Source organism: Bidens hawaiensis, unplaced genomic scaffold (genome assembly GCF_021521415.1).
Source record: "Bidens hawaiensis isolate Kalapana, Puna unplaced genomic scaffold, B.hawaiensis_p1.1 tig00045473_1, whole genome shotgun sequence".
NCBI classification, from domain to species: domain Eukaryota; kingdom Viridiplantae; phylum Streptophyta; class Magnoliopsida; order Asterales; family Asteraceae; genus Bidens; species Bidens hawaiensis.
Genome location: NW_027505943.1, coordinates 83624 through 100679, shown reverse-complemented (window position 1 = coordinate 100679; position 17056 = coordinate 83624). Strand labels below are relative to the sequence as shown.

The window sequence follows — 17056 nt, the reverse complement described above, 5'->3', positions numbered from 1 at the left end:
ACTTCCAACGGGGTGATTGTGTTGCTTTGATATAGTGACGAATCATCACCCCACAGAGTGGAAAGTCCCGTCAATATTTCTGATTTTTCGAGTATCATGTGTGCTCTAGAAGATTTAAACCGCAAGAGGAAACATCGCTCCTCTAAAACAAATGATGCGGGTGGGAGCCAGGTAGAGAAATCCATTAATACGAGCCTTCTGATCCCGCTGGCGATGATCAAGTAGAAACTGATGCCCCCCCCAAGAAAAAACAAACGATGGGATCAAAGAAACCCAAGAAGGTTCGTCTTGAGGACCGGGTCAAACGCGTGGCTACCCAGATTACTCAAGGTACTAGATATTTTTGTTAAGTTTTTCAAATGATCTTCCACCTGTGTCATTCTTACATTTCTTATTGGTGACAAGTTTCCTACCAAGCCCACTAAAGGGGTTACTATTCATGAACCTTATTTCCCACCCAAAGTGATTTCACCAGATGAGGTAGCATCTTCAAAGGGGAAGTCGTTGTAACATGTACTTGAGATTCTTGAATCCAAGGATACCAAACGATTTATAATGAAGTGGCTAGTAAGCAGGCAACAAGCTGCGCCGCATGTAATTAATAAAGAAAAATTGAGAATTATTGAAAATTGACCTATAGCTACAACTTGTGGTCTCTACAAGTTTGGCGGGATGGAGGGAAAATTTGGCGCTTGATGAATTTTGGACATAAGTAAAAATCTTTCACCTTTTTCTTCATCTTTCATCTGTCACCAACACCTCTCACTAAGCCCCTCCATCGATCTGTCACCAACACCTCGCCAGCGGTTTCTCCCTGCCAGATTTTCCCTCTCACGGCCACCGTTTTCTTCTTCTCTAACAACAACTAGTGCCGTTAATAGGATATTCTAAGCAGGTAATTTGATTTTTTTTGTTTTTTATATTGTTAGTTTAGGGTTTATAATGATATTAAGTTGGATGATGCGTGTGATATTAAGAAAAGAATGGTTTTAGGATTTCCTTGAATCAGTTATGGATAAGATGTTAAACCCCGATTTTGAGTTTCTTGAATTTTTTATGTCACTTTGTTTGCTGGGTATTGAAAAATTAAATTCTAGATAACCATTCACTTCACTAGTTTTATCTACAAAGTCACGTGCTTTTTTATTTGATGTCCCTGATCGATCATTGACTATATATTTTTTTAATATTCTGCCCGTAATGAAATAGTTATTGAAGAAACACATATCCAATCCCTGGGTATGGGTCCTGGATCTAATGAGTCTACAAGTTAGGATACGGTAATTGTAGGTTCCTGAACGGATCGTACACGGGATGTCTCTAACAACGCAGGTGCGGAATCCCTGCGTAGGTAGATACGAGTGTAGAGTATGTAGAGATCGAACACACAAGCAATAAACCAACCACGTTATATTGATAACAAACACGTGACCCGAGGTCACTGTTACAGACTATGACACGTAACTCGGTTACTGAAAACTGAAACGAAAACCCTAAACGAACTTCTCAAACTGTTTCGTCTGAAACAGTATATAAACACGACAACTTCGCCACAGGCGAAGTTGTCAATAACTTCGCTGATTCAACAAGTTCGCCATAGCGAACTTGTTGACAACTTCGCGCATTACAAAACAAACATAAACAAAACATAATTACATTACAGACTCGATTACAAATGCTAGACTATGAACTACTGACATACATGTACCAACAGACTCCCCCTTGGCAGTAGCTTCATATCTTGATCTTCAAATCTTGAGTCTTGTAATCTTTACCTCTACGCGTGCGCCCCTTCTCTCACACATACCGACACTACCCTTTGATATTTCCTAGCTTGATCCTTCCAAGCAGGAATGTAGAAGATCTTCTTCTCGTTGAGCACTTTCAAATCATCCTTCGATAGATTAACAAGATGCATCGGGTCGTACACCCGAAGTACTTCTTGTTCATCCTCATCTTCCATTACCGCCTCAGCTGTCTCACAATCCACGTACCACCATTTTAAATCTTTTAGGACGTTCTTGGGCATAACTTTCATCGGTACTTCTTTCAAATGACGGACTGGTTTATACTTCATTACCATCCAAGGTTTGCCGTCAGCCCTCATTCCACGATCTTTGTCTTCTATCAACTTTCCTTTTTGAGGCTTTAGCAGTTCAAACTTTTTGTCTTTAATGGCTTCTTTCCAGACGATCTTCCCAATGATTCTTGCCATATCATCATTACTTCTATTGATCAGCCCCAATCTCGCTAAATCTCTCACCTCACATTCTGGTAAGGAATTCAGAGATCTCAACAATCTCTTAAAGTACTGAATGCCGTCGTACCGTTTGATCACAAATAGTTTCAGTTCTTTGTCGTACAACCAACATATGATTCCTTTCTTTGACTCTGCATAGCCCTTTATATTATAAGTCTTTCTGAACATCGTTGGCACTGCAGGCTTCTTGGTTTTAACAAACCACTGAGCACAGCCTTCTTTCCAGTTCGGCTGCTCCTCCCATACCGTATCTTCTATCACGCTCTCATCCCCCAATTCTGATCTCTCAACAGCTGGAATCTCATGTTCCACTGAATCATCCACAATCTCACCTTCTTCTAATACATCTTCCACATTAATCTGTTCTCCAATCCTCTCAATCTCATCCATAGGCAACACGTCATCATCATCCATCAACTCATCGTTCTCCTCCTCATCCAACTCCTTCAACGCATCAATAACGTCTTCAACATCAGCGTCGTCATCCACAACTACAACATCATCACCATCTGCATTTGTAGACTCCCCCTCAGTTGTGGAAGCTCCAAGAGCCTGAGAGGTTCTTGGCAGCTCAGCACCTGCACCTGAAGGTGCATTGGGATCATCGTCATGATCTTCTCGTCTTTTCGTTCTCAACTCATCGCCCCTACACGTCTTCTCCCCCTGAGATGCCAAGTAATCCTTGAAGGCATCTATTATTCGTCCATGTTCAACCAGGAGGGCAGCTTGTAGTCGATTGGATTCCACTAGGCGGTCAATAGTATTTGACTGTTCAGCAACAATCCGCTCTAGCGAAAGAATCCTCTCGGTATCTGAAGTAGGCAATGGAGTTGGTGGAACATCAGCAGAAGTGACCGCAGGTGGTACACTTGGTAACCCTGCAGTAGAAGTTATTGTCGACTCCACAAACCGTGCAACTACCACCGGTGGATTAAGCGGTTGAGGTGGTAGGGACACAATTGTTGGTGCCGACGTCTCGATCGCCGTAACCTGTGCAGTAGTAGGAATAAGAGACATACCAGATAAGGCAGGTGGAGCAAAACGTACTAGTCTTGAAGATTCTCCAGCTCCCGAACCTATCCCTCTCTGTTCTCTTCTTGAGCGTCTTAGCACAATCTGTACTGCCTCCTCTTCATCCACTTCATCCTCATCCTCCCCCACAGTTCTCGGCCTCTTTCCCGTAGTCCGTTCACGAGACACCATAAGTCTTCTTGCCTCAGCAAACGTCTCGTCTAGATCAGAGTCAGCTACCGAAGTAGCTGCTCTGGTAACATCCATAAACTGAGGACCCGAGACATCCATATCAAACAAACCATGTCCACTAAAGGCAGCATCTAGATCAACGTTTTCAGCAGTGGACACAGCCTGAGATATAGTAGCTGGCACAGCAGCAGAAGATACAACAGGCGCAGCTGATACAGCATGAGGTGCTGCCGCCTGATGTGGTTGCGGATCCCTGAACTCGTCCCCTCCTGCAGGAACATACTCCGGGTTAATGAGATACCCGAAAAGTGGAGTATGCCTGGGACGCCGCTCAGGGTTGCTTCGAGTACTCGACGTTCTGCACTGAGCAAAGATACGTTTTGTTACGCACTCAACGTATCTGATAGGTCGTCTTTGCGGTACAGACGGAGCGACATGATTGATAATCATTTGTAGGAACCGAGGATACATAATAAAACGCTCGCGCGCCGTCGCCCGTCTCTGACGATCAATCTCGTAAAAGATTAGCTGACTAAACGAATATCTGCGGTTGTAAGTCAGCGCAATCATAGCCGATTGCATCGTCGCACCCATCCCATCTGTTCCTGCCTTTCTGCCGGACATGCATACTATCAACACATGCATCAAAAAGCGCCATTGATCCAGCAGAAAGCCTTTCCTCCTCTGCGAGTCCCCCAGCGGACCCGAATAACCCATCCTTAAGTAAGCTCCGTCACGGAAAGGAGCTACGAATTCCGTTGGGTCGTCTCTCGTTTCATCACCGAACTGCAGAGCCAACCGTATGTCTTCCGAGGAAAACTGTATGTCTTGACCATTGACAGTTGCTCGCATCACTGGAGGCTCAGGTCTGCAATCATAATACACCGTCTGCCAGAAATCTTGAATGTTGGGCAGAGATATGGGTAGTGTATTAGTGATCGCGTGAAAAACTCGTGATCGTTGGAGAAATGTGATAATCTCCCTATAGTCTTCAACGCCTCGTGCGTCTGGATCCAAAGTGATGTATTGGTTATGGGCTGGGAAGAATTGTCGTTGCTCATCACCATCATCACCTCCAGCACCTCCAACAGCAGCCATATCTGCACAAAACAAATCAAGTGAGAGACCATATAACCATCTCACAAGTTCGCTGAGTACCATGTGCGAAGTTGTGATGTATAGGCGAATTTAAAGTTGAGGCGAAGTTGGGAACAACTTCGCTTCATCTGTAAGTTCGTCTATAAACTTATTAAAAATTTGAAATAGGCGAAGTTGTGTTCAAGGCGAAGTTATGGATAACTTCGCCATAGGCGAAATTAAGCTTCAAGCGAAGTTGTGGACAACTTCGCTGAAGGCGAACTTAAGCCACTGGCGAAGTTGAGAATAACTTCGCGTAAACCTTAACTTCGCCTGAATCTGAAACGGCGACTGTTCATATTCAAACAAGGTTTATCCGATGTTTCGGACCGATTTAACGATCTAACAATGAAGTCCAACATATTTCAATGGTGTTAGGATGAAAAGGTCGTCCATGAACACGTAACGTGTGGTCGGAAAACTTGGTTTCTAAGGTTCGACGACCCGAGGTCTCGAACCGGGTAAAACTATAACGAGAAAGATAGAATGATATTGACTACACATACCACTAGTATAGTAGAAACAAGGAACACAAGATCGAAATCGAAAGTGAAGAATAAGATCCGGATGAATTGATTATTCGAACAAGTTCGCTAGTAAATCGAGAAAAAATGATACAGTTTACTGTTTACAATCCCTTATATAGGGCAGAGTTGGTTCAGGCGAAGTTACGCTTAACTTCGCCAAGGCGAAGTTAAGCACAACTTCGCTGAATTCAACAACTTCGCCCGTAATTTTCAAAATCAGCCCTTTAAGTTTGAATAATCCTGAATTTAACCTTAGAAATTACCAAAAAGAGTTAAACAAATATGATCAAGATCTAGTAACCAACAATAAAATGATATAACTACAAAAAACAAAAAAAAAAAAAAAAAAAAAATCTTAGAAAAAATTTTAACGAAATAAGGGATCAAATTTCAGTCTAGTCAGGGACCACTACGTTTTAGAAAAGATCCTAACAGGAATCATACTAACGATGTGACTGTCACTTAGATCCGTGTTTAGCTGTATTATGACATAGAGACACAGGTTGTAAGCATGTAAATAACGTAAATGGTTTTCATCGTTTCTGTGATACGGATTAAGGTTCAGTTAAGCTCAAAAATTTAAGTTGGCAACATCTCAGAGATAATGATGTCTTCTATCTATTCTCAAAGCGTATTTGGCTATACCCAAGTCACCCCGAATTGACTTCGACCCATAGTGTCTGATTAACTTGTATATACTCGTTGACTGCTTCCCGTTCTTTTCTTACTCCAGACATGAGAAGTCTTGATTGTTACTATGTCTCATAAGTACTAAAGATATACACACATTTTTTTTTTTTTTTTTTTTTTTTTTTTTTTTTTTTTTAAAAGCAATCATTCTTATTGACTTCGGAGTATTAAACTACTGCAAGTCCCGAATCTGGATCACTGTAGTGTCTTGAAATGCTTTCTTCACGGGAATCAGATCACTCACGGGCTCGTGTATGACTGGGTAGTCGCTTTTCTGCTTATCAATCGGAAAGATATGTGTGAAGACATTCAAAACTCTTAAGGAGTTTCCACGTAAATTCGAGTAGTTTAAGTTAGTATCACATACACTTTTACGCACCATAAAAATTACCACGACATACAATGACTGTTCTAAAGCCTTTTAAGCCTAATAACTTCACTAGTTAAGCACACACGATCAGTATATATATCATTTTCCAAGGTTGGATCAATTTTCTGTTAAACACAGCATAGAACTTCATACGAAGTAACAGACTTGAAAATTAATTTCATTTCCCTTAAAAAAAACTTTAAATTCAATCGCCCCAATCACGTCAAAGTCGTCAGGTAAACGGCTATCCTGAAGATCCAATGGATCAACTGGACCGACCACATACTAGTATGTGTCCTTCTTACTAAGTATGACCGACTAATTTTCAGCAACTGAAAGAACACACGTCATAGCTGCCCCGGTTACTTTCAGTCTTCCAGTTAATGGCTATCCTCATTCTCTACGTTGAAACGAGGACCAAAACATATCCTAGGATATGTCCATCAAACTGAGGTAACCGACTAATTTTAAGCAGAAATGACCCATGTTTTTTTTTTTTGTTTTTTTTTTTTTTTTTTTTTTTTTTAAATCAAAGACATGGTTACTCGGGATTGATCATCCCGTTTAGCTCAATTAGGTTTTGAAATCTGGATTTATCAAACGCTTTTGTAAACAAGTCAGCAAAATTTTCAAGTGTATCAACTTTTTCGATCTTGATCAGTTTCTTCTCAGCACAATCCCGTAAGAAGTGATGACGAATGTCAATATGCTTAGTTTTACTGTGCTTCACGGGATTGTTAATTACTGAGATGGCGGCAGTGTTATCAATTAAAATAGGAGTAAGTAAGAAATTCAGACCATAGTCGCGCAATTGTTGCTGAATCCACAAAACCTGAGAGCAGCAGTTGGATGCTGCCATGTATTCAGCTTCGCATGTTGAAATTGCAACTGATGTCTGTTTCTTGCACTGCCAGGAAACTAATCTTCCTCCAAGAAACTGACAGCCTCCTGTTGTTGACTTCCGACTCTGATTACAGCCACCATAATCAGAATCTGTATACGCCACCAGTTCAACGTCTCCTCCCTTTGGGTACCACAACCCTAGTTTCGGCTTGCCCTTAAGATACCGCAAAATCCTCTTCACACCTTTCATGTGAGATTCCTTTGGGTTTGCCTGAAAACGAGCACAAAGACAAACAGAAAACATTATATCGGGCCTAGAAGCAGTTAAATACATTAATGAACCTATTATCGCCCGATACAGAGTAGGGTCAACATCTGCGTCACCATCTGATTCAGCGCCCAACTTGTGATTGACGCAGATTGGGGTGTCATATGGAGAACTGTCCTCCATCTTGAATCTCTTCAGCACATCATGAACATACTTTGTTTGATGAATGAACATCCCATCCTTCTTCTGATCAACCTGCAATCCTAGAAAGAAGGTTAGTTCACCCATAGCACTCATCTCGAATCGTTTCTTCATGACAGCCTCAAAATCCTGACACATGGATACTCTTGATGCAGCAAAAATGATATCATCCACGTAGACTTGAACCAGTAAGAAGTCACATCCTTCTCTCTTCACAAACAGCGTACTGTCAATCAATCCCCTTTCAAAACCATTTTCCAGCAAGTAGTCCGATAACGTTGAATACCAGGCACGAGGTGCCTGATGTAACCCATATAACGCCTTGCTCAACCTGTATACGTGATCCGGAAAGTCTGGGTCAGGAAAACCCGGAGGTTGCTCAACAAACACAACCTCATCAACTTTCCCGTTAAGAAACGCGCTCTTCACATCCAACTGAAACACCTTCATCTTTTTAGATGCAGCAAACGCCAAAAACAATCGAATCGCTTCTAACCGGGCAACAGGAGCGAAAACCTCATTGTAGTCAATACCCTCTTGTTGATTAAAACCTTTAACAACCAGCCTCGCCTTATTTCTCACGATAATCCCCTTTTCATCCCTCTTACACTTGAACACCCATTTCGTGCCTATAGCATGCACATTTCTTGGTTTTTCAACCAAGGTCCAAACTTCCATTTTCTCGAACTGAGCCAATTCTTCTTGCATGGCTTCGACCCACGAGCTGTCCTTTAAAGCCATTTGATAATTCTTTGGTTCAATTTGGCTTATAAAGCAGGAGTACAAACATTCATTCATTATACCCGTTTCTTTTATGCTTGTATAAACACAGGTGTGCTCATTCAAGCTACTTCTGGTTTGTACACTCGAGGACACATCACCTATAACGTTCTCCAATGGGTGATCTTTGTGAATTCTCGTGGTCGGAACAGCACCGACATGTAAATTGTCTTCCAAGTTCGAAGAGATCTCATCTATGGTTGTTTCTGGCTGAGAGTGAAAAGGATTAATAAACTCATCTTCAGTTGAGGCCGCAGGGGTATCGATAGGATTTGATGTGGAAGGCTGAGATTTTTCTGTCATCTGATGTTGCACTACCTCCTCTTCCTCATCAAAAATCATCTTCGTCACTGCTCTTTCGTCTTCCTCAGAAATTTCCAAAGTAGGTACGTTAAACGACTTAAAAAGTTTAACATAGTCAAACAGCTCAGCAGGTCCATTGCTTGGTTTTGGCGGTTGGTAACTAGTAATGTCGGTGTTACAAACCACCTCCACCTTGCAAGTTGTCGTATTGAAGACCCGTCTGTTGGGAGTCCCAACAACATAACCGACTAGGATTCCCTCATCGGCTACTTCACCAAATTTCGAGTTAGTCTTCAAAATCGAACAAGGAGACCCAAAAGGTTCAAGACCGCACAAGTTGGGCTTCCTTCCGTGCATAAGCTCGTAACAAGTTTTTCCAAGTCTCTTAACGGTTAACACCCGATTCAGAATATAGCAGGCTGTAGCAACTGCTTCAGCCCAGAACATCACAGGAAGCTTTGAGTCTGCCAGCATAGTTCTGGCTCCTTCAATCAACGTTCGGTTCTTCCTTTCAGCTACTCCGTTCTGTTGTGGAGTATACGGAGCGCTGTATTGATGCTCAATACCCTTCTGAAGACAAAAGATTTCCATCTCAAAGTTCTTGAACTCTGTCCCATTGTCGCTTCTGATGAATTTAACTGATTTACTCATGACGTTCTCGACTTTTGTAATTAGATTCTTCACCATCTGAGTCGTCTCGTCTTTCGTTTTCAGAAAATATACCCACGAGTATCGTGAGTAGTCATCAGTTATCACCAAGCAGTAAGAAGTACCACCTAGACTTTGTACATTCACCGGACCAAAGAGATCCATATGAAGTAGTTCTAGAGTACCAGCAATTGAGTTGATCGTCTTGGTGAGATGGCTTTTCTTGTGTTGTTTTCCCTTCTTGCACGCTATGCATTTATCTTCAAAGTTAAAACTCTTTAAGGGAACGCCCATCACAAGCCCATTTTTGACAATGAAGTTCATCTTACGAAGATGAATATGTCCCATTCTCCTGTGCCATAATTCTGATTCTGATTCGCTTGCCTTTGTCATTAAACAGGATTCTCCGGTGGCCATTTCAGTAGACCTCATATCCATTACGTATGTATTCGTTTCACGTGGAGCTTTCATTACTATCCATTCTTCTGGTATATGAAAACCAGGCTTCAATACAATCGCTTCATTCTTAGTGAAATGGACAGTGTATTCTTTATCACAGATCTGCGACACACTCAGCAGATTTTGCTTTAATTCCTCCACAAAGTTTACATTTTCAGGTGTCATTCTCCTATTCGACACAGTTCCTCTACCGGTAATCATTCCTCCGCTTTCACCAGCAAAACTAACTCTAGCTCCCTGAACAGGTTTTAAGTCTTGCAACAAGTGTTTGTTGCCTGTCATGTGCCTGGAACAGCCGCTATCTACAATCCAAAGATTGTTTGCAGCCCTGTTCAACTGTTCCTGCACAATAAAACAAAGAGTTAGAATCTTGGGACCCAAGACCAATTGGTCTTGGATCGATACGTCCCGTACCCTGGCTTTCTCAAGTTAGAGACTCGATAATTTCTGTAAGTCCTGTTAGGGTATCTCCTTGCAGATTGGGTGTAATGCCTTCCAAACCTTTGAGAATTGAAAGTGTTATATCTTGAGGTTTGGTTGTAAAAATGAGGTTGGTCTTTATGAAAACTTGAATTCGTTATATTTTGGCATTTTTTAAAGTTCTCATTTTTAGCAGGAACAAAATGACGCTTATTCTCATTTTTATTTGTCTTTACATCTCTAAATCTCGGTTTCAAAGGGCAATCTGCAACTAGATGTCCTAACTTGTTACATCTAAAGCAACATCGACTCTCCATTTTCTTGTCAAATGTTGGTTTGGATGTAGAGGCAGCGTTACCAGCCGTTCGTCTCACATAAGGTGGGACGTACGGATTGAGTGGAGAACTCTTTTTAGAAACTTCATTTTTATCTCCATCGGTGGGTAAACCTACCTTCTCTTTTGTCTGACCAGATTCGGACAACTTATCCGAATCTGATGAGACTGGACTTGAAACAGAAATATTCACACTAGAAACAGGCGAACTTGTTTCGCCACAGTTAACACTTGATTCAACACTTGTAATCTTGATAGGAGTTGTCTGAGAAACCTCGAAATCAACAGATTTCTGAACACTTGGATTATAAGTATAGTTGTGGTTAAAGGGTGGTGGAACTTCATTATATCCGATTCCTCCCCTCTTTGCAGAGGTACCTGGATCACTCACGAGGTGATCAAGGATGGCCGAGGAATTCCTGAACTGCTCAAGTTTGCGGTTCAGTTCCACCACCTTTACCTGGTGGTCAGCAATCTGTTTATCCCGATCAGCAATCACTTTAGTTTTTTCCTCCAAAACTTCATAACTAAGATCAATTATTTCAATTTTCTCAGCAAGTTTAATTTTTAAGCTTTGAACGTCTTTTTCACATGCTTTTATTTTAATTTTATAACTCGTTTCTCTTGCTTTCGTAAAATGGTGATCTTCTTTAATAGTTTTAAAGTCAGCATCTAAATGGACATACTGATCAGTTATTGTTTTAAGTTGCTCAGACAAATTCTCACAACTAGTACAAATAGTTTTAGGACTTACCTCGGAGCGATTATCTTTGTCATTTGCCATGAAAGCGGTTTCTTCTTCATTTGCTTTCTCAATTTCTTCAACCTTCTCACATTCTTCAGCTTCAGACTCAGCCATGTTTGCTTGCTCACCAGAACCACTTGAGCGTTGATTCCAGTTGTACTCTCCTGCCTCTCTGGTCAACATGGCATTTATCTCTCTGTTAACTCCTGAGTGTTGTGTAGGTCGACCTTGTCCTCGTTCAACCCTCTCATTTCTGCATTCCTTGGCAAAGTGCCCGTACTGTTGACAATTATAGCACCTTACTTTGGACTTGTCGAACCCGGGCCGACCACCAACAAACTTTCTCCCCGTCTTATTCATGAAACGCTTGACTCTCCTCACTATCATGGCCATTTGCCATTGCAAATCCATCTCCTCCAGATCATCAGCATCGATCTGGTCATAATCCTCATCCAGAACAGCAGGGTCCACAATCTTCCCCTGGATGTAGTTTTCATAGGAAGCAATAAATGATGCATAGACTGCAAACTGCTCTTCAGCAGATTTTACACTCATAGGCATCTTGGAATAACTATTGCTAGATGCATTTGCAGAAAAACTACTTGTGGATGCTTGAGGCTTTGAAGTACTAGATCCTCCAGCAACGAAACATACATCACCATTCGTGTTTACAGAAACTTTTCCTTCATGAGACGAGTCAGAGCCTGACTCCCCTTTAGAGTAATAAGCAGCAGATTCAGGCCTTGAACTTGAGCCTGAGTTGACCTTTGCACCATACATACCAGGGTCTTGTATCTGATCTGTAGGTGTTTCTTTTCGAACCATATTAAGCTCATAAGTTCTGAGCTTGTTCACTGCCGTTTCAAGATCATAATTAGGAAAGTCTCTGTCTTCCCTCATAAGAACGGTGTACATTTCCCACTTCGGTGGAAGAGCATCGAGAAGTTTTTCAACGATCTCTTCTTCTCGGTAAGCAATCGAATAATTGCTAAGCTCTGTCATTAGATGATAGTATCTGGTGATAATATCATCCAGCGATTCGTTCTTCAAAAATTTGAAGACGGAGAACTGGGTCTTCAAAAGTTTTACCTTCGATGCACGGATACCCACATTCCCCTCGAATCTATTTTCAAGAGCATCCCAAAGCTCTCTTGCAGAAGTGTATTTTCGGAACGTATGGAGAACTTCTCGAGGAAGTGCCATTGTTATCGCAGCATGTGCCTTGCTTTCGGCCTCGTACATTTTCTTTTCTTCGTCCTCCATTTTGCTGTACTTCTTAACTACGTCACGGCCTTCGTATTGCATAGTAGGAGGGATATATCCATCCTGGATGCACACCCACATTTTGGCATCCTGGTATTTGATGTATTGGATGAATCTATCCTTCCATGCCACGAAGTCAGTTCCTTTCATAAGCCTCGGGGCCTTAGTGGCAGACCCCGCTTCTACCTCCATCTTGACCAAATCGGAGATATTGATCGACAACATCCTTGCAAAAACCTGAAAAACCTGAAAAAAAAAACAAAAAAAATATTAAAACAGCTCAGTTGGCGAAGTTAAGAATAACTTCGCTTGAAGGTTAACTTCGCTGAAAGAGAACTTCGCTGAGATCTTAAATTCGCTTGATTTGGGCGAAGTTAAGAATAACTTCGCTTTGCCCTGGCGAACTTATGAGTTGAGCGAACTTGGGTTTGAAGCGAAGTTGCGGATAACTTCGCTAAGGCGAACTTATGAAGTGAGCGAAGTTGTAGTTAACTTCGCTAATCCTTATATCTTCGCCAAAAACCCTAATCCCAGCGACGGCAACTGTCACACCCCGGTCGTAATGGCGGAAAACCGAGGCGTGGCGACTAGGTCGTGATTGATTGAGCACAATAGTATAAAAGTCTAAATGCATAAACATAACCAAACTGTCAAATATTACATCATCCAGGTAACATGAAACAAATTGTTTTAATACAAAATATCAAGTTTCCAAACAACTCCTAGCCTAGCCTTCATCTCTCTAAGGCCTCTATCAGCTATTAGCTACTTCCTGCTTCATTTCCTGAAAACATGTAATAAAACGTCAACTACAAAAAGTAGATGAGTGAATTCATAGGTTAACTAATACTGTAGTGATAAGCCCTACACAAGCATACTAGGCTAAGTTGTAGGGGTTTATATATAGGGTGTACCATCGGCTAACCCACCACTCCTACAACTTATCCTACTATGCTTGGTATGCTTATCATCTCAACTGAATCTGCAAGAGTTTCGTATAAAGATTCCAATTATTGTTTCCATGCATGCAGGAGGAACGGTATCAAGGATATATGTATAAGATACCCAAGAATCATATGTAACCATGCCATGATGAAAAATGATAATGATGCATAATGATCACACAAGACCTGACATCGACCCCACACAAGACCACACTATGCTACTTGATTTCCTTGATGGTAACCCAAATCGATCACTTTGGGTACCATGAGAGAATTCTAAAGCGTACTTTAGTATCTCTTGGATTCCTAATCAATCACTTAAGAGATCCTTCGGATTCTTAATCGAACACTTAAGAACCCCATAGGTCACGTGTATTCTAAATCGATCACTTTAGAATCCCACATCTAGTGACGGCCTGTCTACCAATCGACCACTTGGAGATCAAACCTATGCACTATTGTGACCTATATTGCCACTGTTCACACGATCACAAGACTGACCAATGAATAATGTGTTTTCATGATAAAGTATAACGGGTACATGACTTTGATTTCCAAACGTCCAATGTTCCCTAAACGCTGAGTGATTCCCATATTTACTCCTGAATATTTGATTATGCATACACAACTTCCGAGAAAGTTAAGGTACGCGTAACCTGCCATGATTACTTGTTTTCCCAATGTTCATTGTTTGCAAAAGATTTGTCAAGTGTTTATGATAAGTAATGTTTGAATAAATGTGTTTTGTCAAAACGTGTACATTTACCATGTTTTCACCCCCAATGATTTGAAAGGCTTTAAAAGAAAAATGGGGGCTATGAACTCACCTTGTTGACTAGGTGTGGTTGCTAGGGCGGTCGGGTGCTGTCAAACGTCGATCCTCTAAGTCTAGACAAGGACATAATAAGTTAACAACACAGTTTAAGTCTAAGAGTGTAAGCCTTACACGATCTCGAGCAAAAACTAGGTTTTAAAGACGAAACAGCTTGGTTCTGACCTGATTCGATCGAATAGGAACACATTCGATCGAATCGAAACACATTCGATCGAATAGACACACATTCGATCGAATAGACACACATTCGATCGAATAGAAACACATTCGATCGAATAGACACACATTCGATCGAATAGAAACACATTCGATCGAATGAGTTGGAGACCATTCGGTTGCTTTCCTATTCGGTCGACTGGACTGGTTCGATCGACACATTCGATCGAATGAACTGATTCGATCGACTGGTTCGATCGAATGAACTGATTCGATCGACTGGTTCGATCGAATGAGTCTGATTCGACTCCTTCAAGCTGGGCGACGGAGATACCCACGGGTTTTCCAGATTTTCCAGATTTTTGACCCAAAATCGAAGTTTTTGACATGGAAATGCTCGGGATTGAAAGGGGTATCGATTCCTAGTACTTTTAAACACAAAAGCTTGCATTTTGACACCAAAAATGACGGTTTTTGACCAAGAACACACTTGACACAAAAGTCGGAGTTTTTGCTCGATTCGGGGCGGGTTTTGGTTGTAAAAACGTATGATTTTCAAGAAGATCTTACCGACAACAACGATAAACAGATTGGTGGACTCGAATCTTAGATTGGATGACTTTCTCTCACTACTCTCTCTCTAGAAGTGGGAGTGTTTGGGTGGGAAGTGTTGGTGGAAATGAAAGAGATGGTGTAAGAATACTTGATTTTCCGCTTAAATACTCGGGTGACTCGGGTTCGGGTTTAGGCTACCGACGGGTCAAGACTAGTCGAGTTCATAAGTTTTTAAACAAACTAAAACTTTTTCAGCAAAACTTTTATAAACCATTTTCCGAATAATTATTTAAAATCTTTTTTTTTTTTTTTTTTTTAAATAAGAACATTTTATTTTTCAAAAGCATAAAAATTAATATTTTCCAGGCGTAAATGTCGTTTTATAAAATAAACATTTCAAATGATAAAAGCAGATTTCTCCAATGATATGGGTTCCGAACTTATCGTCCAGAACCCCAAAGTGTATAGTTTCCGATGATTCCTTGATTTTTTGTCTACCAGTCAAATTCCAGGGCGTTACATCCTCCCCAACTTAGGGGAATTTCGTCCCGAAATTTAGCTTTTTAGTATACTTGATGCATCGATGATTAAGATTACATGATCCCATGATGACCACTATGCGCCACCACTTCTAATATTCGTCTCAGGCACCACCCAAATCAAGCCGAAGGGGCTTATATATAGGGTGTACCAGCGGCTAACCCACCACTCCTTCAACCTTACTTGGGTGTTTCCTTCGACTCCTATTAGATCAATGACACACAGGACGACACACTATTTTCCACTACGAGGCATCATCCTCAAGCTTTACATCAGACATATTCATTTCGGATTGAAGGGGTTTATATATAGGGTGTACCAGCGGCTAACCCACCACTCCTTCAATCTTCCGCGAATATTACCCTCGGTAATTCTTGAATTCAATGTCTCACAGCTGCCACGCTAACTATAAGTCCCTAATTCCAGGTTTCGCTTCAGACATATTCAACTCGTGCCGAAGAGGTTTATATATAGGGTGTACCAGCGGCTAACCCACCACTTCTTCAACCTTTGTCGAATATTTCTCTACACGAACCTTGAGTTCACGACTTCTAGTTACACAATAGCATATTGCTTATACACGTATACACCTGTGACCTTGATGTAATTATATTCCGGACTATAATTACGAGCTCACCTTGTATCAATGTATAAGCTCTATTGTGTGCGGCTAGAAAATTTGACACGACACCACACACATACACACAACCATGCTCCATGAACGCAAGAATGAATGACAAATTTTTGGCTTAAATAATGTATAAATTTCCCCAAAATTCATATGATTGAGTAGATATGACTTGTGCTCCCAGCATGAGCCCTGAGTAGCCAAATTTGTGGATGCAAATAAAAGAATACTTATAAGCATAATAAGGCAACACGATATTCATTGAATAACACAATTATTTGATACATGCTGCAAATGTTATATTGACTTCTAGACAATAGATTACAAGAATAGAGACTAAGAGAACAGATGAGGGTATTTCTCCTTCATTTGATCTTCGCGTTCCCATGTAAACTCGGGTCCGCGTTTGTTATTCCATCGAACATTCACAAGCGGTATGCGGCTACGCTTGGTCTTCTTGACCTCGCGATCCAAGATTTCGACGGGTTCTTCAACAAAAAGCAGATTGTCGTTAATTCGAACCTCGTCGACGGGAATGAGAAGGGCCTCGTCAACAAGACACTTCTTTAACTGCGAAACATGAAAAACATTGTGAACTCTACCGAGTTCCGGCGGCAGCTCAAGACGATAGGCAACTGGTCCGATCCTTTCAAGGATTTTGAATGGTCCAACATACCTAGGAGCGAACTTTCCCTTCTTCCCGAAACGGACTACGCCCTTCCAGGGGGAAACTTTCAGCAGAACACGGTCACCAACTTGAAACTCGAGTGGCTTGCGTCGTTTGTCTGCGTAGTACTTATGCCGACAACGGGCGTCTTTGAGTCGCTGTTGAATGATAGCGATTTGATCGGTTGTTTCCTGTATTAGTTCCGGGCCGATGATCTGTGAATCCCCGGTCTCGGACCAACACAAGGGTGAGCGACACTTGCGACCGTAAAGAGCTTCAA

The 17056-nt window shown here is 41.4% G+C and overlaps 1 long non-coding RNA gene across 1 annotated transcript in view; it reads left to right on the top strand.

The window, feature by feature from the left end:
* The first annotated feature begins 596 nt into the window (after nt 1-596).
* The window catches only part of LOC143616055 (uncharacterized), a 49659-nt gene continuing 33199 nt past the window's right edge, over nt 597-17056 (top strand). The window contains exon 1 of the long non-coding RNA XR_013150595.1: nt 597-895. This is a non-coding gene — a long non-coding RNA (uncharacterized LOC143616055). The remainder of the gene's footprint in view (nt 896-17056) is intronic.